Source organism: Phaenicophaeus curvirostris, chromosome 19, assembly GCF_032191515.1.
Source record: "Phaenicophaeus curvirostris isolate KB17595 chromosome 19, BPBGC_Pcur_1.0, whole genome shotgun sequence".
Classification (NCBI taxonomy): Eukaryota; Metazoa; Chordata; class Aves; order Cuculiformes; family Cuculidae; genus Phaenicophaeus; species Phaenicophaeus curvirostris.
Window position 1 is genome coordinate 4,974,955 of NC_091410.1, and position 26,847 is coordinate 5,001,801.

The window sequence follows — 26,847 nt, forward strand, 5'->3', positions numbered from 1 at the left end:
TGGCACCGCGCTCCCGCTGCGAGCCCGCAGCGCCCCGAGAAGCCCCTGCCCTGACCTGCTGCCTCCTTGCTGCCCCATCCCTGCTGCCCCTCTCCTTGCTGCCCCCTTCTTGCTGCCCCCCTCCTTGCTGCCCCCCTCCTTGCTAACCCCCTCCTTGCTGCCCCTTTCCTTGCTGCCACACTCCCCTCCTTGCCCCCTCGCACCACTCCTTGCTATCCTGCACCCCTCCTTGTCACCCCACTCCCCTCCTTTTTGCCCCCCTCTTTACTGCCCCCCTCCTTGCTGCCCAGCCCCCCCTTGCTGCTCCTCTCCCCTCCTTGCTGTATCCCTTCTTGCTGCCCTGCACCCCTCCCTGTCACCTCACTCCCCTCCTTGCTGCTCTGCCCCCCTCCTTTCTTCTCTCCCTTCTTGCTGCCCCTCTCCTCTCCTTGCTGCCCCCCTCCTTCCCTACCCCACACCCCTGCCCAGCACTTGCAGCCGCTACAGACTCAGCCAGTGCTGGAGATCCCGTCTGCTCCATCACAGCCCACAGTGCTGCGCTCTCACCCTCTGGATACCCAGTCACCCTCCTTCTCCTCCACCGGTGCCCTCAGTGCCACCTCAGGCACCCCTCGCCCAGGCCCTCGCTCAGGGCCAGGCTCCAGAGGGGACCCTGTTCCAGGAAGCAGAACCAGCTCCAGAACCATCCCCACACTGCATTCCAGAGGTCTGTGAGATGGGACCCTGCCTAGCTTGAAGATAGCACCATATTCAGGACCAGCTCCAATTCCACCCTCATCCTTGGGCCAAGCTTATCTCCAGCTGCAGCTTGGACAGTCCAAGACCCTGAGTCGCAGCTGGGTTTTCACCGGCTCACCCATCCTAGGACCCACTATGGATCCTGAAGCTGGTGGTTGGCATGGACAGTCCCTGTACAGTTAAAGTGGGCCACGGAGCATCCATGAGAAGCATCACTGTTTTCCTCCCCGGGTGACTGCTCCTCCCAGGAGGAGCCTTCCACCATTCTGAGTCTGCCTCCCTCCAGCCCTGCATCCTCACATGGCTCATGTGCTGCAGGAGCAGTTCCCACTGGAATAAATGCCCAGGACCTTTCTGCTAGGTATAGGGATGACTCCCCATCATCCCTATCACTGCCTCCAAAAACCAGGCTTCGGTATTTATCCAGGGATTTCACTAGAGGCTGAGAAGAGCCTGGAGAGCCATGCAGAGGGGAGGGCAGCCCCAACAGGTCCATCTTGACTGCTCTTCTCTCTGGCCAGCGGGGCAGAACCAGCCTCCCCTTTGCTCTCAGGTGGACTTGGTGGTCCTGGACCTGTGTGTGGAGAGGGATGCTGGGGTCTTGTCTCTGCTTGGAGCAGTCCCTACACGCAAAGCTGCTTCCCCTCACTCCCTGTTGTCCTGTGAAATGTTCTGAGGAGAAGACACGCTTCAGCTGGTGATTGAGGACTCACCCCTCAGCACAACACTCGCTGAACTCCATCCCCCTCCTTCTTTATCTATGGGCCTTCCTTGCCCACATGTCTTCACCCTGATGGATGGCATTTGCACATGTCCTTCTTATCCAGAACATGGGGCTTTGCAGCCACTGCTCTATTTACTGTAATTTTTAGCTCAGACACAACCAGAACTCCCACCCTGTCTGGGCGTCTCAGCACAGAAAACAAGACTAAACTATTTTGGGATGTTTTTCCCTTTTCCTCATACTTGGGTGCTTTCCCATGTGGCTACATCTCTGGAGCCTTAGGGAGGGTGAACCTGTTTCACACACCCCCCTTAAATGCTGCCACTGGACTCTCTGCACACATTAAACCCTCCTCTGCTCTCAGGCACCTCCCACATGAGGCAGCTCCGTGCTCCACTTGGTTTTCTGAGCTAGAAAACATACCCAGTGTCAGGGGATGAGCTGGGAGCACGGTGAATGGGAACAGTCCTCCTGGGCTCCATCCTTCTGCGCCATCCTCCTTGTGACCTTGTCTGGTCCCACATCCCTAGCCCAGAAAACCTCATGCTGCTCATCCAAGGCAGGGTGGGGATGTGAGTTTGGCCCTGTTTGTCTGGCACAGGTAAAAAAAGAGCCTGGAAAATGCCCCTTCGCCTCCAGCATTCCCGTTTTAGCTCTTATTCCATGGCTCCCGCTGGAGAAAGGCCGACATAGAGCGGACGCGCAGCCCTTCCCTCTCCTGCCTCCGTCACAGCCAAGGGTCTCGCCATTGAAGTTTACTTAAAGGTCTAATAAAATTTCCAAACTGGAAAAATCGTTGTGTGGACGGATCGCTTTGTTTAAAGGAAAACGACCATAAAGATAAAGCCGTGCCTGCCTGCTGCTCCCCTCCCGCTACCAGGGCTCAGGGCCACTGCACAGCCCTTCCCACCCAGCCCGGCTCTGGATGGAGGAAGAGCTTGTTTTCCTAATGAGAAGTTTTCAGATTAAAAAGGGGGGAAAAAAAATCAGCCATTTGGAATCCTCTACTGACGCGGCAAATACCCTCGTTAATAGATATGTCTCGTTTTGTTACCTCATTTTAATTAATCATTAAACAAAGACAGCTGCCAAATTTTGGCTCTGGCTCTGAGCCTACAACTGACTTGAAGCCTTTGAAAAATAGACTATTTATGGTGCCTCGGTTTAAAGCTTAAATTTCTTGTATAAACTTTACCCTTCCTAAGAATAGTGTGGGGAGCGCAGTGCGGGCTGTATCCGCAGTGCCCCCGGCCCCGTGCGATCCACACTGAGGCCAGGAGGTAGCCCTAATGGCCCTGTCTCCCTGCAGAGGAGCAGCTGCAATGCTTCCAGGGTCTCCCTCACCCTCCATGTGTGGGCAGGTGCTGCTGGCATTGGACATAGAATCATAGAACCATAGAATGGGTTGGATTGGAAGGGACCTCAAAGCCCATCCAGTTCCACCCCCCTTGCCATGGGCAGGGACACCTCCCACTGGATCAGGGGCTCCAAGCCCCATCCAGCCTGGCCTTGAACACCTCCAGGGATGGGGCAGCCACAACTTCCCTGGGCAACCTGGGCCAGGGCCTCACCACTCTCATCATGAAGAATTTCTTCCTAATGTCTAATCTAAATCTTCCCCCCTACAATGTAACGCCATTTGCCCTTGTCCTGTCACTACATGCCCCATTCCTGTGACCAAATGAAAGAGCTGGCTTTTGGGCAGAGCATCCTCATGCAGGAGAGCCTCCCCGTGTCCCCCACCACTGGCTGGGTGTCTCGGGCTCCCCTGGGAAGTGTTTGTAACCTCCAGGAAGGGCAGACATGAGGTGAAGAGGCTACTCAATGTGTTAAGGCATGAGACCACATCTGCAGTTTTGTGTCCAGTTCTGGAATCCTCAACATAAAAAGGATATGGAGCTGTGGGAACGTGTCCGGAGGAGGCTACAAAGATGATCAAAGGGCTGGAGCACCTCCCATATGAGGACAGGCTGAAAGAGTTGGGGTTGTTCAGCCTGGAGAAGGCTCTAAGAAGAGCTTACAGCGACCTTCCAGTACCTGAAGGGACTACAAGAAAGCTGGGGAGGGGCTGTTCACAAAGGCTTGTAGTGATAGGGTGAGGGGCAATGGGTATAAACTGGAAAGGGGCAGATTTAGACTAGACATAAGGAAGAATTTCTTCACCATGAGGGTGGGGAGGCCCTAGCCTAGGTTGCCCAGAGCAGTGGTGGCTGCCCCATCCCTGGAGGTGTTCAAGGCCAGGTTGGATGGGGCTTTGAGTGATCTGATCCAGTGGGAGGTGTCCCTGCCCATGACAGGGGGTTGGAACCGGATGATCTTTAAGGTCCCTTCCAACCCAAACTATTCTATGACTACATGACTCTGTGATTTTATGACTGGTGCATCCAGCCCTCACACTGCCCCCCAGGACTGGGGTTCCCATCTGTGCTTCCTACAGACTCCAGTACCAGAGACCTTGGAGTCTGCATCCTGGTGCTGAGCAGGAACCCAGGGCTCCTGTGCCTTCCCTTGGATGGTAACCTGGGACTCTGCAGGCAATGAAAGATCATTTTTATTCCTTTATGCTTTCTGATTATTTTTCTTCCATGAAGTTAAAGTATCTTGGGGATAGACTTGAGTCTGCTCCCCATCCCACAGATGGGGGAGGAATTTTCTTGGGTGCTGGGTCTCGGTGCAGCTCAGCAGAGGGCATGGCAGCGCAGGAGGAGAGGGCCCAGCAGAGACTTTCGGCTGGCCAACTCATCCAGTCGTCCAGTGCTTGGTGATGCTCTGGGGGGTGAGGCTGAGGCAGGGACTGTGGTCTTCAGGTAGTGTGCATCTCACTCGCAGAGCGTCCTGCTGCAGAGCTCACACTGCCCTGTGGTCCTGGCTTCATGTGAGCGCTTACAAATGTTCACACACATCCATGCACACATGTACCCCAGAATTCAGCGCAAATTGATCCTTTACACACGGACACTGTAACCTTAAGACTCCCTCCTTGCACGCCAGCACAGCTGAGATAAGTGCATGGGAATCTGGGATGGAATCCACACTGTACCATGCTCAAAGCATCCCAGCAGTTATCTGACCACCTCACAGTAGCACTGGCATCCCAGTTTTGGGTAATTCCTTTGCTGCAGCACTGGAAAGCCCTGTGCTTTTTCAGCAGGGCTGTGCCACAGCCTGCAAGCCCTTCGTCATTTTCTCCACTGCTGCAGGCTCCATGGATCCAGGCTGGGCTTGTAGATGGGAATGAGATGATATGCTGTGATGATCAATAAATAGGGATGAATGCGGGGTGCATGAGGCACAAAATCAGGCTGGACCCTGGGGGTAGGACATTTAACCTTTCCAGCACCTAAGGAGCAACTGAGATGGAAAGGACTAGGAGGAAATATCACCCTGCATGGTTGCTGGCTGCATCCCGGAGCCAGGCTGACAGCGGGCAGTGCTGTGAGGATGGTGTTTCCCAAGCAGCCACCCCGGTGCTGAGCATGGCCAGGACTAAGCTCTGTGGCCATGAGGTTGTCCTGAGGTCCATCTGGCCCAGCTCAGGGCAGTGCGGCTGCATGTAGCTGGTGCTGGGATGCGCAGTGGCTCTTGCCGACCTGCCCCTCCTGTCCAGAGAGGGAACGCAGCCAGGCTGCAGGACGAAATCCTCCAGCTGTGGCCAGGAACCCGCAGCTCATATTTCACCCGGCTCGCAGCTCTCCCACTTGGGTGACACCAAACGCGTGTCACAGGCACTGGAGCAGGCTGACAGCCCCCTTCCCGCCCACACAGCTTCAGCCCCTGATCCTCCAGCCTCTGCCTTCGTCTACTGCCTCAGTGGTTTAAACAATCTGTCGGATACACACACCGTGTGGTGCCGAGATGCTGAAGCTGGGTGGAAACCCAGTGCAGCATGCGCAGTGATAGACGTGCTGGGTCACGTCCCCAGCAACTGTCTGGATCCAGGAGGCTGCTGCTAGATCCAACTTCAGCAGCCCACCTCTCCCCAACAACCCCCCAGGACACCCCCGATCTCCCTTTTTGTAGCAAAGCTTAAGCATCCACTGGCACAGCCACACCGCTGCCGTGACACGTGGAGAATTGCAGTGTCCGTGGGCAGACGGGAAGGGCAGCTGCAAGGCATGGGCATGAAATCACCCCACGTACCCATGCTGGCTGCTCGCACGCCCATGGGGGATTGCCACTGTAGGCAACCCAAGCTGTCTGCTGTCAGCACGGCTGTGCCACCTCCATGTCACCCACTGATGCTCCAAGCCATCAACCTGCTCATTGTCCTGGACCACATGGCTCAAAGGATGGAGCTGACCCCTCTGCTGTGGCATGCTCTCAGCTCATGGCATTGATGGGACAGACTCACCTTGCGTGGAGTTGGTGAGGAGGAAATTCCTCCTCTGGCAGACAGTGTTATCTAACTGCCTGTCACACGGCCGGCCCCACAGCACAGCCGGCATGTAGGTCTTCCTCTGAAAGCCACCTGTGAAATGGATCCATCACACTCCAGCGCTCCCTCTCCTCCCCTCACCCTGGTCTGGCTGCCAGCACTGGACTATGATTTGGGTGTCTCTGCAGAGTGGTCCTGCAGGAGTGGTCCTCTGCCTGAGTTTTCATGGCAAAACTGTTGTGAAGACCTTCCAGTGTGAAGAACATCCAATGAAAGCTCTAATGTATTACATCAGCAGTGACAGCATGGACAGCAGATTACTTGGAAGAAAGCTCAGAGAAGGCTAAGTTGTTCCACTGCCTCGTATAGATCGTTAACTCTGAACCCTAATGATGACAGCCGAGATAACAATACAGGTACTATACTATACAGTCCATTAGCAGAGAAACTCCCTTCCATCTCAAAAGTGCTGCTGTTTCTCTTTGTATCTCTGTCCTAAAACTTCCTACTGCTAAAGGACACTTCCTGGGCTGTAGCTCAGTCTTGTTCAACCATGCTATGAACAGACCTCTCCTGGGCAGAGTCTAGATGTGATATGAAATGAACTTCCACAAGGATCATCGTGCCCATTATTACTGGTGCAAGAACTTCTGGGTCTCTGGCTTAGGTCTCTCCTAGATCAGGAGCTGCTCTGCTTACAAGCTGCCATGTAAACAAACTCAATGGGAGCTTGAGGATTTATAGAAGAGCTGGGGAAAGGCTGGGGCAGATCCCCCATCTACATATGTTTGCCCAGCCAGCGGCTTCTGCACAGGCCAAAGAGCCGTGTTTATTAGTACGAACAGCAGGCGTTTGCTGGCGGGTGAGTTTACAGTGAGATGGATATAAATAAACAGAAGAAAAAGGACTTTCTCTGCAGAGAGGAGCAGCGTCCTGCCCACCCAGGGAAGGCTGCCTGGTTGGAAGGGGAGGTTTCTTCAAGGGAGCTACCTGCTGGTAGCAAAAATACCTACACTGACCAGGCTGCCCTGGGAAGGGGTGGGGGCTACTTCTCTGAAGATATTCAAACCCACCTGGATGTGCTCCTGTACAACCGGCTTGAGGTGACCCCACTTGAGCAGGGGGGGTGGACTGGATGAGCTCCCAAGGACCCTTCCAACCCCACCACACTGTGGTTCTTTGTAATTGCTAGGCTCAACTCCATAAAACCCTTAGGTGCTCAGTTACCTGGGGATTAGACCTCTGGGTGCCCTGGCCAGCCCAGGAGCTGTGACTTAGGAAATGAGCTGCAGCAAGCCCCAGCCCATCAAACCCAAGTGGTCTACAGCATCACGGAGACCTGATTCCCTGCTCAGCCAGACTGGCCACCCTGGGCAAAGAGGGATGCTGAGAGGACAAGGGTATAAGGTACTAAGTCTGGTTGGAGCTGATACCTAACCTGCGTATGTCCTGGTTGGGATCCCTGCCTGGTTCCTCACTGGTGGGTCAGGGCTTTTCCAGCTGCCCCTGCTCCCAACTGCCAACATGGAGATACTGAAAGGGCTGCAGGGTTCAGAGGGGGCTGCGACTGGTGCAGGAGGTGCCAGAAGCCCTGTGCCCCTCGCTGCAGCCTGGCTCACAGTGGGGTCCCCGCTGGCCTGGGAGTCCCTGCTGCCAGGGGGTCATGCTGCCTGGGGGTTCCCTTTGGCCTGGAGGGGTCTCATTGCTCGGGGGTCCCCCGCTGCTCCCGAGGGTCCCCATTGCTCAGGGGTCCCCTGCTGCCCCCGAGGGTCCCCATTGCTCAGGGGTCCCCTGTCATTGTCTGGGAGTCTCATTGCTTGGATGTCCTTCTGGCCAGAGGTCCCAGCTGCTCAGGGTTCTCTTTTCTTACTGGTCCCCGGTTGTCCCGGGGGTCCCATGTCCTGCTGACCAGGGGTCCCCATTGCCCGGGGTCGCGCTGCTCCGGCTCTTTGGGAAGGATGCCCGGTGCCCCCGGGCAGGGCAGGAGAAGCCGCCGCGGTGCCAAGCGGGGATGCGCGGGCAGGTGGGAGGCAGGACACGGTCCCGGGGGTGGCACCGGTGTCCTCGAGCCCCGGCCGGGTGCTCCTCCTCTCCTTTAACTCCCGCGGGGCCGGGCGGAGCACGCAGAGAGCCCCGAGCTGGGGGAGGAGAGGGGGATGCAGGCACCGAGCATCCCAGTGAGCCCCAAGCTGGGGGAGGAGAGGGGGATGCAGGCACCGAGCATCCCAGTGAGCCCCAAGCTGGGGGAGGAGAGGGGGATGCGGGCATCGAGCATCCCAGTGAGCCCCAAGCTGGGGGAGGAGAGGGGGATGCAGGCACCGAGCATCCCAGTGAGCCCCAAGCTGGGGGAGGAGAGGGGGATGCGGGCATCGAGCATCCCAGTGAGCCCCAAGCTGGGGGAGGAGAGGGGGATGCAGGCACCGAGCATCCCAGTGAGCCCCAAGCTGGGGGAGGAGAGGGGGATGCAGGCATCGAGCACCTTAGTGAGCCACATGCAGGGCAAGAAGAGGGGGTGCAGGGTCCCCCAGGCTCTGTGCTGCCTCCCCCCATCCTGGTGCAGGATCGGGCCCACCCATGGGGATGCTCACCCACCCCTCACCAGCGCCAGAGCAGGGCAAGGTGTGAGATCCCCCTCAAACAACCCCACACCCTGCCCAGCCACCCCCTGGCCTCTCCGCCTCCGCTCTGCGGGCTGCAAGAAGTTAACTTATTTTTGGAAAAGCAGCTCGCAGAGTTTGTCTTAATTCCACCCGCACCAGCTCCTTTCACTCTATTTTAAACCAGTTCTCACTGTGCTTCAAGTTTATAAAAACAGTCCCCGCTCCCTGATAAAAGCAGCCCTAATCCGCAGAGAAAGCAAGGAGCCCCAAAAGCAGCATCTCCTCCAGGACACTCTAGCTCAGCCAAAAAGTTTGCAGGTAATTTACATTTCCTACTTAAAGTCTTTCTGTTCTTGTAGCTGCTTTTTCCTGGGCGGGTTGGGTTGTGTTGACAGACGGCACCCGTGTGCTGCGGGTGTCTCTGGGGAGGGCAAAGCGCAGTCGGGAATCGCTGCTACCTGGTGTTTCTTCTGGGCTGTTGGTGGGGCCTTGGTGGCCACGGGTACCTGGCAGATCTTGGATTGTGTGCAGATGTCGTGTGGGTGTTGCTCGGGACCACAAGGTGCATTTAGCAAATCAAGAGCTGACCTTCCTGAAGAAGGAGGCAGGGAGAGGATGGAGCTGCTGGCTTTGCCCAGGGAGGGTGATGGTTAAGCACCATGTGAGGTTCCTGAAGGTTCTTGCTTTGCTGCAGCCCTTTGGAGGCTGCTCTGATGGTTACTCAAATCCCTCCACCCCAGCCAATGCAGAGGGTGTCCTTCCAGTGGGGCAGGCTGTTTGGTGGCACCCCACTTTTATGCCTCACACAACTGGACTGTGTTACGACTACATTCACTGTGGAGGGTCGTTCTGGTTGCACCAAGCACTCAGCTGTTTAATGTAGCTTTGCCGTGACTCACCAATGCAACCCACAAGAACTGTTTAGAAGAAGCTCCCGGCATCGCTCACGCTCAGAAATTCAGGGCATTTATGGACCGCTTTGTTTCTTTCAAACGAATGCATTGCAAAATGCTGCCAGTCATAAACTACTGATGTCATTTGTTGAGCGCTGAAGTGCTTGGAGGAGGTTTTGTCAGCCTCGTGCAGGGCTTTCTGGTGTTCTAGGGTTAATAGTTTTGAAAGCTCCGCCTTGGCAACCCTGGAGCAGCTGCATTTCCAGCACAGTTTGACTGTGTGGGAGCGGGATGGGTGGCAGCGACACCAGGGTGGGGTGCCATCCCTTTCCTTGCAGGTTGCAGGACCCCGTGCTGCTTGTGGGTAACTTTGCTGCTCATCAGAGCAGCCCTTGGGGCATGTATGTGCATTTTTGAGAAAGAACAAGGGTTCAGGTTTTAGTGCTGTGTGGTACAGCTGCTGCTTTGCTAAGTGCTGTTTTGATCCTGGCTGATTTTCCTTGTTGCCTGTTGATGAAACATGCACCGTTTCTGCTCGGGGTGGGGTATGTATGTGTGTAAATAATAAAAATGGCAGAAAAAATTAAGTTTTTTAGGATTTTGTGACTGGATCTCTCCTGTAAATGTCATTTGGCAGGTGGCCTGAGGGACAGCAGAAGTCAGTCCCCCTCTCAGATGCTGCTCTCTATTGCTGTCCGTGTGTTTTGGTGGTCCTGCATGCAAGGGAAGGGAAATGTGGTGGTTGCGTGGAGCATACAGACTAAAAATAGTTTCCCTCTCGTGCTCCATCTGAATGGGCAGCCACATATGACTGTACATGGATTTGTCTGATAGTCCCGTTTCAGTGTAAGAGACAAAATATCTTAGTTATGGCTTTGTTCTGCAGCTAACAATGGGTAGCTAAAAATATCTGACTTTGTTCCACTCAATAAAGTTCTCTCAAGGGGCGATACTAACGTTACATTTTCGCCAGATCTGTGCAAAATGCAGCCAAAGAAAATGCACATTTTTGCCAACAACTTTTCATAAAACATGTAACTAGCAGAAAACTCCACACTGTTCAGCGAGCAGGGCTGCGCTGTCTGCCGTGCGTGGCATCCCGGGGCTCCTGGCTGAGTGGCTCCCTAGGAGCATCTAAGGAGGGCAAGGCACGTGGCATCCTCCTCATTTTCTTCCTCCTCCTCCGGGCACGCTCCAGCTGCGCCATGGGCTGCCAAGGCTCGGTGGGCACAGGGTGATGTGCTCATGCCTGGCAGGAGGGGAGCTCCCCAGTGCTGCCAGTGGCAGCTGGTTGGTGGTCGCTGTGGTCTCGCTCCAATTCCCTTATTTCCCGTATTATGGCAGCCAGGGCTGGAGGCCAGCCAAGCCAGCCCAGTCCCGCTGTGCAAGCGCTCTGCTCGTGTTAAGGGCCTGGCATGGCTGCTGCAACATGCTCGCAGCCTCACAGCCAAGAGGAAACCAGCAGGGACCTCACTGGGCTGGCACGGTCCCTGCAGAGAGGAAAGAGATGGATCTTCCTGCAGACATCCGCACCTCCGAATACAACTGCTGCCACCCCGGTGCGCCCTCTCTGGCTGCACCGCTGTGGGGATGGCTACTGCACCCCAAAAAGAGACCAGACCCATCCTTTATGTCTGTGGAGACCAGCCTGCTCCCTGGGTAGCTCTCCCACCTGTGCTCACTTGTCTTGCAGCCGCAGGCAGAGCAGATCTGGGTGACCCCACCTGAGAAAGCCCCGTTTCTATGTCAAAGCTGATTTGGATGAATAAGCAATCACACCAATTGCAACAGGTGCTTTGCTTTCTCTTTTAGAAGAGCCCAGGCTCAGCTGGAGCTCATTTTGCTTTGGACTGGAGAACTTCCCACCAGGTGCTTGCTGAGTGGGACCATGCCTTGTTTTAGCTTTGGCTAACATCAGGAAAAGAAGTTGGGTTTCTACCTTCTCTGCTACTGCAGTTTTCCAGGCTGCAAATCATTCTTGTAGCTCTACTCTGAGCCTGTGCCCATTTTCCAGCATCCCTCCTGTTGTGTAGGCACAGCGACCAGCAATGGTCTCCCTAATTCTGGATGTCTTTCTCTGTGCTATATTTGCTCTCCAAGCCACAGTCCCACATCCAGGGCTCATACTCAATCACGTTTTGCTGTGCCTCTCCTGCAGCCCTGTCACATCGTTGCTTTTCTCTAGGGTCCCTCTGGTTTGCATGTAGACACATTAAACCCCGTTGGTGCTCAGGGACGTTTCAGAAGAACAGAGAAGGTCTGTGGGTTGCGGCAGGAGCAGCCCCCCGTGCCAAGTGCGCGAAAGAGTCTTGAAGGCCTGGTGGGATAGAGGCAGGAGTGGTTATGGAAAGGAGCACTGTGGTGGTCACTTGGCCAAAGAAAAGCTGGTGGAGCTCTAATGTCAGTGAGGAAGTTACTGATGGTGGTGGGATGCAGCCAGAGAACCAGGCCAGGGAACACTGCGAGGCTCTTCCATGCGTTGTGGCTGAAGTAAATCCTCTCTCTGCCTGGCTGGTTACCCTGCTCCTTCTCTACTCCTCATGTGGAGGACTTCTGTCCTGCTTGAAAGGCTGAGCTCCAAACACGGGCTGCCCACCCTGGGTGGACAAGTTTGGTTTTTGGGAAGAAGGCTCTGACTGACGTGATTCATAGTGTTTGCTGCCACAGTATTCCCGGAATGCACCTGCTTTATTTCTTGGCCTTCCTGTCTGTTATTGGAGAGGAGCTAAGCTAATGTCTTGGGTATTAGCTGATGGAGAGATCCAACCACTGTGCTTGTGTTCGGGGTGTGCATGCATCCCAAGAGTCAGGGTGCCTTGGACCAGAGGTCCAGAGAAGTCACCTCCCTACCAGCCTTTGAGCTCCTGTCAGGCTGGTTGTGCACGTCCCCCTGCATGGATGGGCTGTGGGTGCAGATGGTTTGCTGATGGTTCCCTGCCCCTGGGGTTGCTCGGTGATGTAGGGGTAGCTGTGGTCATGAGGCATCATACGTGGGAATGCTTCATCCTGCCTCCAGAGGACCTTTCAGCTGGGAGTTTCTGTCTGCATGGAAGCGAGACGGAATCTCATGACTAAGGGTTTACACACGTGGCCTCACCCTGATCTGCTGTGGTTACCTCCTGTCCTGCCAGCTGGTGCTGCTGATCAGGTACTAATGATTGAGTTAAAACTACGAGGTATTTTTTGAGAATTTCAGGTGGGACCATGCTGTCTGGACATTCCAAATTGTGCTCTGTGTGTGGTGTATGTGGCTTCCTAGTCAGCACACTGTTCTTGGGTTCATGGAACACATGAGTAATCCTGCTCTCAGGACTGTTCCCTTCCACGTATTTGAAGCTGGAATAGCCGGTGCAGAGACTGTCATTCTTCTCTCCCCACTGCACCTGGGACCTGCCAATGTCCATCATGCAATGTGTCCCAGGCACACAGCAGCCACCAGCTTGGTGCTGTTTGGAGAAGGCACCAGGGCAGGGGATGTATGTCCTGCCTTTTCTGACTCGTGTTGATTTATGGCCCAACCTCAAGCCAAAACCACACCCTGCTTGCACGGGCACCATTGGAACAGATGTAGGGGGTTTATCAGCTGTCCCCAGGGACTTCTTGGCTCTGGACCTCGTCATGAGGATATGACAGCCACAAGCACCCTCAGGAAGGTGGGCACGCTTCTCTAAGCATTGGGGTGTGGGATCTGCTGCCTTGCCTGCAGGGATGGCAGTGGGACTGCACCTGGAGCGTGCTGCATGCTGTGGGTAAAGTTTCTCCCCTGCAGACAGAGCTCTGTGATGGAGACCAGCCAGCCTCCCAGGCAGCTTGGTTTTCCTAGGATGTTTGCCCATCTACCAGTGTACTGTGCAATCTGATTCCTGGTGTCAGCCTATGGGGCATCCCTGGTGGGCCTGCAGATGTGTGATGAAGGAGCAATAGATGTCTTTGCAGAGCTGAGGAGGAGTTGATGAGCTCAAATAAAATCCAGGCTAAAATAAGCAGGCTTTCCCATCCATCCCTCATGCTGGCCAGGAACTATCCCAGCCTGGTGCGCCCCAGCCCCCACCAGCTCCTGCTCATCTCTGGATCTGTCCCAGCATTGCACATTGCGGGCAGCAGGAGACCTTGGGGTGCCAAGAGCTGCAATTTGGGGACCCCAGGCAGATGTGGGACCTGCAGCAGCTCTGCACAGACCCCATTCCTCAGTGTTGCCAGTGCTGAGCATGTGCCCAGGGAGGCTTCTCATTGTATGTTCCCGAGAGCTCTGCTCAGGAGGGAGAGAGGACCTCATGTTGGCACTGTGTATCTTAGTGAGCATTGTCCTGCCCAACGTGCAGGCTCTGACCTTTAGTGTGGTGGAGTTCCCATCCCTGGACGTGTTAAAAAATGTGTGGTCGTGGCACTTTGGGACATGATTTATTAGGCTTGGTGAGTTTGGGCTGATGGTTGGACTGGATGAATTTAGATGTCCCCAAAACCAGCAGCAGCACATAGTGCCTTAGGTCCAACAGCTCATTTTGCAGTGCAAGGAGTAATAACATACATTTACAGTTGACACAGGGTTGCTATGCCACATGGGATTTGCTGTCAGCTCAGGAACTGCTCCTGGGAAAGTCTTTCCCCTCCCATGGTTAGAAGAGACTTGACTCCTTTCTGAAGTGGGACAATGAAGAGTTACTCCCCAGGGATGTGGCAGATGGTGCAAAACAGCCTCACATGGCTGCAAGCTCCAGCCCAGGGGACCCTGCAGTATTCCATCCCTGCAAAACTCACAGGGTCTTATTTCTACTCAACAAACAGCACATAAACATCTCCAAGTCATCTTGGCATGTCATGTGGAGCCCTGGGCTCACGGCTGACAAACTGCTCTTTCCCAGAGATTGCCTCTCCCTGCTGCATGAGCTTGAGTGTCCTTATGTCATGCAGGTCTCCTCTCACTCCTCTCACCTGGTATTTCTGTGGTGGCTATGTGAGGAGCAGGAGTGGTTGCTAACAGCTTGTGGAGCGCTGAGCTGCTGTCAGCACAGCCAGGTCTGCTGCTCCCCGGCCTCGCTGCTGAGTGGAGATCAAATGACAGAAATGGTCCTCTAGGTGGTAAATTCCTTGTGCCGTTGCTTACACATCCCCATGCCACTGTTCCATTTTCTCTCTGTTCCTCCAGGGCTTTTCTGTAAGGTTGGCTCCAGGATTGTGTCCAAGAGGTTGTGTGATGTTGCTACTTGGGACTCCACATCCCTCCAGAGCTCTGTCATGCTTTATCTCCAGGGATGTTTGATCTTGAAAAGAGGACACACAGCCTTTCAGAAGGCTTCCTGAACACAGTGGTTAGTTTAATTTGAGCAAGAAGGGTACCAAAAATATATATCTCAAACAGCAATGCCAGCATTGGTTTCTTTGTGAGGAAATTCTGCTACTCTAGACCCTGCTCCAGGACAGCAGAGCTGTGAAGAACAGCAGAGGCAGGGGGCTGAGGGCAGTGGCAGTCCACAACTGGTGCCTGAAGATCTATCTAGTGACTGCTGTGTCCCATCTGAGACATCTCCCACCACTCTTGGCTTGAATGAAGCATCATTAGACTCCTGTATCCAAGCCTCTGGCTCACTTAGGTTGAGGACAGGGAACAGATGGGATTGAAGGGTGGAGAGATCCTGAGCACAACATGGTCTGGGCACCTGGGAAAAAGGACAGAGTTGCCCTTTGGGATCACAGTGGATGATTTCCTCGGAGAGGAGGTGCATTGCGCTCAGCCCTGGGTGCCGGAGGTGATGTGTTTCTGCAGGAGAAGCGCTGCTGTTACTAGAGTTCATGGGACTCTCATTAGACCTGGGACATAAAGAGTGCACTAAGGACTGGTGCTCACAGTGGTTAACCCACAGCACGTGGCTAGGCCTAGAGAAAGAGATAAGGGATGTCTAAGCTTGGAGTGGGAGGCAGCAGCTCTTTAGAGAAGTGTAGAATGTGCCAAGAGCCTTGGGTTTGTACCCTGTAGCTGTACAACAGTCTTGACAATAAGCCTGTGCAGGCTCTTCTGTTGGGTATTTTCACCCACAGGGAGCTCTTGGTGGTATCTGCTCCCCTGTGCTGCCTTCTCCAAGGCCATCTCACTGCAGCATGCACACTCTGGCTGCTCAGTTCCCCAATCATTTGTCACTGAGAAATTTAACTTTCTGAAGTCTGCAAGCTTGCTAAGAATAAACTTAATAAATTACTGAGCATATTTAAAGTGCACCACTGCTCGCTGATCTGGCATTTTAATCTACTCGTGAAGCTATCCAGAGTGTTTGCTCAGCGTGTGGCCAAGTTCTGAACTATTTGCATGCTGCTATTGTCAGTACATCTTCTGACCCTTTGCAGAAGGATGGCAGGAGGAGTGAATTTATAAGAATCTTCCACTGGCGAAGGTAGCGGAGTTGTTCCTGCTAACACTCGCTAGAATTATCTCCCTGAGATCATCTTTGCCTGTTATTCCGATCTGGTGGATGAGGTACTATTAAACAATGCAGCTGTGGTTTATGTTCTCCAGGGCTACATATCCTCTTCAGTGACACACATTCCTTGCAGGTCAGTTGTAAAACATGTTTGATGTTGGCACACAGGCAGCCGGAGCAAACCGAGGGCACTCTTCCCACTTGAGAATGACAGCACTTGTAGCTGCAGGTTAGACTGGCCTCGCAGTGTTAAGGCAAGAAGTGCCCTGCCCATCTCTTGGTCATCTTGGTCTGTTCATCCTGGAGAAGAGGAGGCTGAGGGGAGACCTCATCACAGTTTACAGCTTCCTCACAAGGGGAGGAGGAGGAGCAGGCACTGAGCTCTTCTCTCTGACAACCAGTGATAGAAGCCAAGGGAATGGCAGGAAGATGCCAGGAGAAGCTTAGGTTGGACATTAGGAAAAGGTTCATCCCCCAGAGGGTGGTTGAGCACTGGAACAGCTCCCAGGGAAGAAGTCACAGCACCAAGCCTGACAATATTCAAGAAGTGTTCAGCCAACGCCCTCAGCCCCATGGTGTGAATGTTGGGGGTCTCCTGTGCAGGGACAGGAGTTGCACTCGATGATTCTTGTGGCTTCCTTCCAACTCAGGACATTCTGTAATTCTATGATCTCATTCCCGCCTGTTCCCTGTGGCTGTAGGCAGGCAGTCAGAGGGAAGAGTGGACTTCTGGAAGACAGAAAAAGCCTCTGTGCAGGGCTCCAGGAGATGGTTCTTCTACCCACATCCTCTGCCTTGTTGCAGCAATGTGGACCTTTCAAGGGCTGGCTTTTTTGGAAGCCACCTTCTTCCAGCAGCTCATGAAGGTTCCCAAAGCCCTGATGAAACGGAGCAAGAAGCCCTTGGCTATTTGTCCTTGTGGCTGTTCTTTCTGTGACCATCTCCATGGCCCTGCAGCACTCACACACCTCCTGGAGCCACCTTCACTGCAAGCAGGATGCAGAGGTTTCCAGCTGCTAGGCAGCATCACAGTCCTTCTGGCTCCAAGGCACTCAAAAGAGTGTAAGCTTTATAGGGCAGAACTGTGCAGGGTACCCAGAAGTCCTTGGCCCTGTTTCATCGCACAGAAGCGGTAGTGGGTCATCTGCCCTCTTTTAGACATCTACTTAGTTCAGGATGGATTGTTTCCTAATACCACTGACTAGAAAAGCTTTCCCTGCCCCCCCAGGTGTGGGGAGTGACAAAGCAGTCCTAGAAGAGGATGACTCCCATCCTTGTCAGTTTTGAAAGGACAGTGTTTTGCTTAACAATTCCTGATGTGTCACGAAATATGGATGGCAGCAGCTCTTCCCATGCTTGGGGTCCAAGAAAAGCCTTCTTCACAGCCTTCAGTACACGATGTAAGTAGGAGCAGGTAGGTTGAGTCCATCTGAAGAACCAAAGATGACATGAGAATACCTGGGGAGATGGCAGAGGAAGGAAGTAGATGGGAGAGGACAGAGCACTCTGGCTTCTATCCATGATCCATAATCTGCCACATTGTTCCGAGAGGTTATCTAAGAGGTCTTTTCCAACCTGGTGATTTTATGATTCTATGAGATGCACGCCTATATTTGGCTGTATCGACTATCTGTTGTGCCCAATTTAACCAGCAATCCAGGCCACTCTGCAGCAGCGATCTGACTTCTTCTCTCTTTGCTGATCTCACAATCTCAGTGTCATCAGCAAACTTCACCACCGATGATTTAATATTTTTCAGATCATTGATAAAAATGTTGACTAGCACAGGGCCAAGAACCGACCCCTGGGGAACTCCGCTAAATTCACCCCTGCTGGGTGAGGAGTTCCCATTTACAATTGCATCTGAGACACATCACCCAGCCAGCTTTTAATCCATTTAATATGTGCCATGTTGACTGTGTATTGTTCTAGTCTCTTAATCAAACTGTCACATAGTACCAAGTCAATTGCCTTGCAGAAGGCTATTACACCACCAATATTATTTTTGTCAATCAAACTTGTAATTTTAGGAAAAAGGGGAATCTTAGTTTGACATGTTCTGATTTCTCTAAGTCTTTGTGAATTAGCGTTAATCATATTCCTTTTATTTAAATCTCTATCTATTAATGCTCTATCAGCCTTTGGAGGTGGCCGCCCAGAGCTGATGCCAGGCTGACATCCCTACCGGTATCTGGTGTAGCCAAGTTCTTCCATAAACATTGGCAACCATGAGCTTTCTTCTGCTGCTGTTGATTGCATCCATCCAGGGACAGTCCAACACAACCAACGACTCCAGAAGAAGAATATTTATTCCTTATTTGTTGAGAGAAACGTCTTCTTGTTAACTTCAGGTTTGCAGCCCATACGTTGTCCTCAGCTCTTGACTTCCCTTATCAGTTTTCTACAGTTTCCGATGTCTCACTCATTATTATCAGTTCCCACTTTCTTAAGTTATATATGGTTTTCTTATTTTTCACAGTTGTCTTCACTTCCCTCCCAAGCCAGAGTCATCTGTTTTTTTAACCAACGTTGTCTTCTTTCTCAATTGTGGGATTGTGGTTTTGGGGCAGCGCATAAAATGTTTTTCAACAATTCCCACTTAGCGTTCACGTTTTTCTGATTAAATTCTTTCTCCCAATTGATTTGGTTCATAATTGTTTTCAGCTCTGTGAAAATGAATCATTTGAGCACTAAGCAGATATATTTTCAGAACAGAGCTTCACTTTAAATATTCACTTTATTGTCATTTTGGTTAAATAAAATAAAACACTGGCTCTCAGAGAGATCTGGCACACATTTTAGGGTCACAGAACTGGGAAATGGAAATTGTTCCTCAGAAAAGTTGTCTTCGTGATTTTTTTTTTTGTCAAAATATATGTTAATTTGAATAAAAAGGCTTGTCTAAAATCCAGCAGCACGAAGATGGCATTGTCCCCCTTTTGGCAACTGAAGATTGAGACATTTAGTCTGTAACTTTTTTTGATTCTTCAAATTTCCCCAGTATTTTGAGGTTGGCAGTTAAAATGAGAAGCTTTGCAATCACTTTAGGGTAGTTCAGACTGCACTGGAAACTTAATTTCCTTATTTTTGTTTTTTCGGGTTTTTGTTTGTTTGTTTGTTTGTTTTTAGGAAATATAAATTTCCATTTGAAATTGTGATTTGATATCCAAAATACCACATTTCATTAACAAAATATTTAAGCAAGTGGTTATGACTCATTCTGCAGAGGATGCCTCCTGCTGGAAGGTCTCTTGTGAGCTGCTCAGCTCACTCCTCTGTCCCAGACATGGGTCCCAGTGTTCATTCTACATCCAGAATAATCATAGAATCATGGAACGGGTTGGGTTGGAAGGGACCTTAAAGCCCATCCAGTTCCAACCCTCCTGCCATGGGCAGGGACACCTCCCATGGGATAAGGTTGCACACAGCCTCATCCAATCTGGTCCCAAACCATCATGTATGTGGTGGAGAGCTCATGCATTCCTCCAGGGAGAGTGAAGAGCATTCAAGGAGAAGGCACCAGAACTCCCTCTGTGCCTGGGGCTGCTGCCGGCTTTGCAGGACTGGTTGTGCACGCAGGGAACAGGGAAAAACCACAGTGTTTGCTCTGGACCAGGCAGCGTTCTGAGGAGAAGGGAGGTGGCCATGCATACAGCTGGACAGGCCACGGCCGGCACTTCCCTGCCTGAAATGCCTGGAAAATTATGGGGAGCAGGAGAGGGGACTGGCTACTCAAGCCAATGGGGTTGGGTCTCTGCTGACCCACAGGAGGTTTCCAGATGAGCACATGAGAAGGTCTCAGCTCAGTCCCTGCCTGTGCGTCCTCCTGACTAGGATGCGTTGGTTGTATGGAACCTTCACAAACACCGTGCTTTCCCTCCTCCCTCCTCTGGCTTAGACCCTGGCGTAAGCTGAGCTCTATCTTCCAGCCTTTGCTCTCCCCAGACATGGCACCGCTGCCTTTGGACGTAAGGATTACAGGAGTCACCGTGTCTTGTTCCCATGAGTCACTTTTTCATTCACATGTTAAGTTTCTGCATAACCATGTACTGGCTTTCAAGGACAGAAGGAGTCATCTGCCCTGCCCTCTGCATAGCAGGCCAGGCACTGCTGGTTCTTGCATCCTGTCTGCAACATCTGCTCAAGAAAAAGCATTTCATTTACAATGAGGTACCTAGTCTTGACCTAAAGCCTTCTTCCTGGCCAATGGGCCAATAGTGCTCAGTATTAAAAGTTCATCACATGTTTCCGTGTAGAGCCTGGGGTTTGCCCACCAGATTAAAGAGCATTTTTCCAAACAGTTCTCCCTCCCACCCTGGTATTGCTGGATAACTGGAGATGCTCTGCAGTAAAGAAAGCCTGTTATTCCTGGAAGAGCTCCTGGTTTTCTTCATACCTTTTAGGCTTCATTATACTTGGAGGTGTTCAAGGCCAGGCTGGATGAGGCTTTGATCCAGTGAGAGGTGTCCCTGCCCATGACAGGGCGGGTTGGAACCGGATGGACGTTAAGGTTTCTTCCTTTTGCTCTATGATTCTACTACACTCACAGAGCACAGGGCAGCCAGGGCAGGCTTCTCTCCAAGTCCCTATCCTTCTCTTCTGCTTCCTACCCTGAGGAGACCTACAGGACTCAGGCATGCTCTTAAGGGCAGTATTTCTTTGATGGGATGCTTCCTCATAGCTTCCCTTCCCCATGTTCCTACCTGGGAGATATTAACGACCTGTCCCTAAAGGATATTCCTTTCTCAGCCACTTTACTAAGTGTCGCACCCCACTGTTGGCCCTGGGCTCAGCAGCAACAGGGTTCTGTCTTGGTGGTGGATAGACTTGAGGGACCCTGTCACGTTGGCTGGTTCCTTCATGCCATCCCAGTTCTGGAATTCCAGCTGTGCCGAGGCACCCTGGTCACACTGTGGGATGGCAGCTCCTTTGGGCAGCATAAAAACAAAAACAGAGCTGGAGTGACATGGTCACTCTTGACTCCCTCGTACCCCAAACTCAGAAGCCTCGTGGTTGACCCCAAGAAAGGACCAGTGCACGTGAGACATGCTCCTGAGAGATCCCCCATCGCAACATCCAGGTCTGCTCATGCTCTCTCCCTCTCCCCGCAGCCCTGGGTCACGTAACTCATGCTCAAAGCAGGCCAGACAGACTCTCTGGCAGACACTCTTGCATCATTTTTCCAAGCCTGATTAATGGGGCCAACTCTCCTCCAGATTGAACTCAAGAAAATACCATTATCTCCTGCGCAATGACTCAGATATTGTATTGCAACATCTTGTTGGTAATGTCAGATCGCAGGCAACGATATTAAAAATGAGCATTTTACCCTGGACAGGGTATTAACAATGAAATTCAATCTGTATTTATTGCCTTTAGCCATGAGCACCTAGGCTTTTCCAGAATAAATGTTTTTAGTTCTGTGTGGGAAGGTTCTGGCATTTATAGGTCAGACGTTTCTAAAGGGAATCTACCCTGCGATACCCTGGGCTGTGGGTTACGGTACCGTATGATGTCATGGCAGATACGATGAGCTCATGCCTCGTCTTGCTGAGCTGATATCAAATACACACTGCACCCCACAGCCACTCACTTCTGACTGTGTGGTGTAAATACCAGCCACATGCTTTTGGGGGTTGGAACTAGATGATTTTCAAGGTCTCTTTCAACCCAAACCGTTCTATGCATTTGCTGTAGTGTCTTTGGCCAGTGTCTGGGGAGAGCAGGATGCTGTAGATGGAGGGGAAGGTCTGTGGATTGGCTCCATCCCCATGAACAGGACACCCACCCTGCCACCACCATGGGATGGAGCAGAGCTGGGGCTGCTGTGACAGTGCTCGTCTGCAGTAGGAAAGCCACCGTGTTTCACATATGACAACGTGGCATCCTCCAGGACGGGAGTGGGCATGGTTACCCCAGCAGAGGGGAAGCCCTGCTGCAAGCCCCCCAGCCTTCCTCCCTGCTCGGCTCAGATAGAGGCACAGCAGCAAAGTGCTCCACAGATTTCATTTGCCCTGGGTGAGTGAGATAATTGCAGGTTTGGCACCTGCCCAGGGAGAGATGCCTGCCAGCACCCACAACCTCGTGCCAGCAGTGCAGCCAGTGCCAGGACTCACCCCTCACCCACGGTCACAGCAGCCCCGTGTCTGCCCTCTGCACAGCCCTGGGAGGGCACAGCGTGGTGTGGGCTGGAGTGTGTAAGTCCTGCGAAAGGTGGCTGCTACGCACACCTCTGGGGTGGCCAGGGCACCAGCCATGGGATCCTCCCTTCCTGGGCTGCAGTGTTTGGTCTTCAGCTTTCCCCTCCTCTTCTGCTCCTCAGGCGCGGAGAAGAAGAATGAGAGGGTTTTGCTGAAAGGGATGTTTTGCACAGGAAAAGTCTGTTCTCAGAAAAACAAAAAAAAATTGGTTTAGTGACTGTAAGTATCAGAATCAAAACCAGGTGGCTTAGAACGCAAGTGGTTTATCAGTGGCATTTTTCAGTTGAAAACCAACAAAGAGCAACTTTTAAAAGGACATGAGAAATGATGTTGTTCAATTCGATTCAACTTGAAGCTCCCTAAATGTAATTTTTTTTTCGCTTTTTTCCTTTTTCACTCCTTTCTTTGGACAAGTATTTGGAGTGGCTATTGGATTGGGTTGAGCTTTTGTTCTGGATGAGTTTCTAGTGGTGCCTGGCTCTCTTGTCGGTGTTCCCTGCAATGTGCTTCCTGGAAGGTGGGAACCATGTGCAGCTGTACAAGATGCCAAATGCACCTACCATTTGCAGACTGGCAGTTTCTGATTAAATCCTACCAAATCAGCTTCCCAGTGATGTTTCCAGTGCTGTGAAGTGGCTTGACGTAGAGCAAATATGGCCAGCTCCTCCCTCAAAGGGTCTTAGCTCTGCAGTCATACTAAAAGGGGGAGGAAAATGAGACACAAACTCTCTTTGAAAGTCAGTGTGATCATGGCAGCACAGCTTGGGATAGCAGCGCCCCAGGAACGGGTTGTGGCCAAGACCGTGTTGCTGCTTCAGGATGCTCCCTGGTGTGGCTGCAGCGAGTGAGCCCCAGGTCCATATGGAGAGCCCCATCCTCACGCACACTGCAGGGTTTTGCTGCTCCCCGGGTGTCCTCTCATGGCACGTGGCTGCCTGCCTGTTCCCATGCGGCGTTCTTGGTGCGAGCAGTGGCAGGATGCCAGGCTGCACGTGGCCCTCCTGTGACAGCTCTGAAGCCCTTCACCACATCTTGACTCCAGTGGGGATCCTCGAGGTCCACCTTGGCCACCTCTCGTTCCCTCAACCCTCCGCTTTTCTTCCCATCAACAAGCTGAAGCCGTGGCTCTTGGCTCACATTCCCACCCTCCTTCCTCCCCTGTGGTTTGGGGTGGCTGCTGCCCCTCGGGATGTGAACAGCTTGCCCCAGAACATCCCCCCCAGGCAGAAGCAGAGCACAGGCAGATTGTCGCTTGCTCCCCTTGGGAGGATGGGCTGGAACTGATGGATTTAAGGGCTTTTCCAAAAGGCATCGAGTCTAGAGAGCACATAGTTGTTGTTAAACGCAAGAATACTTCATTGTTGTCAAGTGTAAAAATCACTTTCTGTTGTCTTGTGCAAGCAAACAGAGCTGGCCTCACACAGAGACTGTTGGCAAGGAGTGAGCCCGAAAGGCAGTCCGTGTTTAACTGCACTGCAGGGGCTGCCTGACCCCTCGGGAGACAAACCCCAAGCAAGACGCACATGCAGGCCAGCCCTTCTGACTGGGGCCAGCACACATTGCTCAATGCACAGAGCTAGAAAGCTAGAAAGCGTGCTTCCCAGGCCACCCCTGCTTCTTGGGGACAGCTCAAATTAGGCGTGGGTGCCTTGCAGGAGGCTACGACAGCCGTCCTTGCTCCCCAGAGCCATCTGGAAACCCTCAGATCCTCTGCTGTCCTAAGGACTGCTGGAGGCTGAGGCTGATCGCCCGAGGGCAGCCAGGGATGTGATCCATGGGTCTCTCTCCAGCCGTTAGAAGCACTTGGGAAGAGGAGGCTGACACTGTGGTGTCACCATGCATATACAGGGCCTGCAGCTTGCTCTGAGTGTAAGTCCTGGACTGCATCTTGGCCAGCTCTACCTTAGCGCTCACCAAAATGTGCCTCTCTTCCACATTTCTAGAATATGGACAGGGAATCCCACCCCAAGGAGATAAACTCAAAGGGGAAAGCAACTCATAAAGAGACCCCTACAGCCCTGCTGCTGGGCTCTTTCACTCCTGATTTGCCGCTGCGAGAATGGGCACCTTGGGCTGACCTGAGGGTCTTTTGGGATGCCCAGATCCATCTCCCACAGCTGCAGAGGCCTCCTGAACATCCCAGTCATGCTATTGGTGGCCACAGTGGCTGCCTTTCACCTGCTCAGAAGCGATCCATGGGGGCACACAGCTATGATACAACCATGGAATGGTTGGACTCGATGATCCTGTGGGGCTTTTCCAACCTAGTGATTGTGACCCCAGGAGATGTGCTCAAGGTGGAGATCCTCATCCTCCTCCAGCATGAATAGGAGCTGTCCTAATCCTTTCCCTCCTTAGGCTTCTGGGGGTGCTTGATAAGAAGAGAGACCCCCTGGGCAAAGCCACGGGCTGTTGTCCTCCAAGGTGTCCTTGGGGCCCAGGCAATGTCACACATCATCTTGCCAGCAGCCAGGATCCTGCAGGAGCCAGCCGCCTGCTGCTCCCACTGCCTGAGGATGTGACTGTGCAAGGTCACCAACTGCTTGGTCCTCCCCATTTTTGTCTTCCCTGCAGGGAGAGGGGACCACCCTCCAGGTGGGAAGCTGGAGCAGGTCTGTCCTTCCCACCAACACTCTGATGCTGTGGCCATCTGAAAACAAAATATGAATAATGGACAGAAAGATGCGGTTAGTCCTTTAAATGCTTCCTCTGCAATGTGCCCATGGATGTTGACCCCCCTCAAGAATTTCCAGGAGTGTTTTAAAGCAGCATCAGGCCCATCTCAATACCTTAACTCTGTGTATCCATAGCACTGGTCAGGTCTCTTAGGAGTTTAACCAGAAATTTCCTTTGCTCAAATTGCTGGCTGGGGGCTTAGTGCTTCTGTTTTATAGGGTGATTTCCTTTGAATTATTGGGATGTACTTGCAGAAATGCAGCACAGAGTGGCTTTTATCTGATTTTTTTTTGGTTGTTAAAAAACCACATCTCATTGGAACATTAAACAAGAAATGCGAAGGGAACGTTCCTCCAGTGAGGACAACTCCACGAGGGGTTCTGACTTTCTGGAGCTGTGAGTACCAAGCCCACACTTAAAAAGAAAGAGTGAATGTGCATATTTCCTTAATATCTCTGACTTAGGGTCGGAACAGAGCAGCTCTTGCATAGCTGACCAGGTCAGGCTTGTGGCACTTTAATTTCCTTTGCTGTACCCAGAAGAGATTCATCCTCTGAACATGTGGTGTGCTCCTATGAATGCATACAGTGCAGAACTGTCTGTCTCGTCTCCCGCTGCTCTGTCTTTTCTATTGTATAACTTCTCTTCAATAGTAGAATTTTTAAAGATTTCTAGGACTATCAGCCATTTTTGCTGTGAATTTTCCTGTCATGACATGAACTAAGAGCACTGAAATATGTGTGACATGAAGAGGCAACTGTGTGCTCTGGTATTTGTTGGGTAGGGAGAAAATGCCTGTTCCTAAGAGAGGACCTTTTGGGAAGAGCAGTGACTCAGGGAAGGCTGGAGATAGCGAACACAGAGAGTTTCCTCTGTGACTTGATGCTCAGCATGTATGGAAACCCAGGATTTTGTACACAAGTGATGGTAAACAAGCAAGATCATACAAAAGACATCTGAGTTGACTGCTGGTGTTTTAAGTGTGCAAACCTACAGGACCCCCGGGCTTGACTATGTGTTTGTGTAACACACTCTGTGAGTTGATATTCTTGTTGAAATAAAATGAGATAGTTGATGGGGATATTTGCAAAGAAATACCTCAAGAATTAAAAGGAGCCGTAGGAGAAATGAACATCTTCCCAGAAGTGTTAAAGATCACTCTGGAAGTTTTCACAGAAGACCTGTAGAAAAGGTGCTGGGGCAGAAAGTCCAATTACAGGAAAGCCAGCAAGAAAGACTGAGGACGTAGAGATGGGCAGGAGCTGGCGTTTGCAGTAAACTGTGTCCTGCTGGTACAGGCTGTTCTTCTCACATGGGGCCAGAGACCATTGTGTGGAGTGAAGTCTTCCTAGGAGATGTCTCTGGCTTGGTTTAGTATCCTGATGCAATGAATGGCTGGGAAAACCAGCTGAGAGGAAAGGTTTTAGCAATCAACTTGAGGAGACCAGTTGCTGCCAAACTTGTCCCCATAAAAAAGAGACTCAGTGATCCAGATCTGATACCAGCTCTTGATGTGTGGCTTAGAGCCAGGCATCTCTCCGAGCTGGCCAGAGCAGGGCTTAGAGATGGGGGAAACAGAGAAGTAAGAAACTCCACCTGAACTGGCAGAGGGTGTGCAGAGACTGAAGTGACAAATGTGGCTGAGTATCGACAAGGGCTTCCAGGATAAACTTGCACTGAGCAAGCAAATAGTCTCTCTGTTGGGGCTGGAGATCAGCAAAGGAAGCCAAAAGCACTCAGAAAGCCTTAATGTTTGCCACAGATCTCAAATCCTTTCTGGCAGAGACACACCTGAAAGGGAGGGAGCTGCGAGCAAGCGAGATGGACACTGGTTGAGATATGGCTCCGTGTCTGTTATTTATGGCGGAAACCCGTAACTGAGTCCAGGCCAAAGAGTCCTTAAGCAATTAGAGAAAGTGATATGTCCTGTCTGTACAACAAGAGGGCTGACAAGAAGGCAAAAATTAAGAGAAGCAGTTAAATTAGATGTTGGCACCTTCAAACCTCACCATTTAAAGAGCCATTCTGGTTTGCAGGGCTGGTCCAAAGGACTGGCTGAGCTGCCTGGGAAAGGGTTGGCCCCACCAAGGCTGCTTGCTTCCCGGCTCCTGTCACAGGCCCAGGACCATCAGAGCTGCCGCCAGTGCAAGCACGGCTGATGACAGGGCTGCTTTTAGTGATGTGAAGAAATAATAAACCTGGCATAGTATCCACATCCCTGCAGGTCA

At 52.1% G+C, this 26,847-nt stretch overlaps 1 protein-coding gene across 1 annotated transcript in view; it reads left to right on the top strand.

Moving 5' to 3' along the window:
- Positions 1-8,586: 8,586 nt before the first annotated feature.
- The window catches only part of MYOCD (myocardin), a 234,554-nt gene continuing 216,293 nt past the window's right edge, over positions 8,587-26,847 (top strand). The window contains exon 1 of the mRNA XM_069872309.1: positions 8,587-8,755. The gene's annotated coding sequence lies outside the window, so the exon portion shown is untranslated. The remainder of the gene's footprint in view (positions 8,756-26,847) is intronic.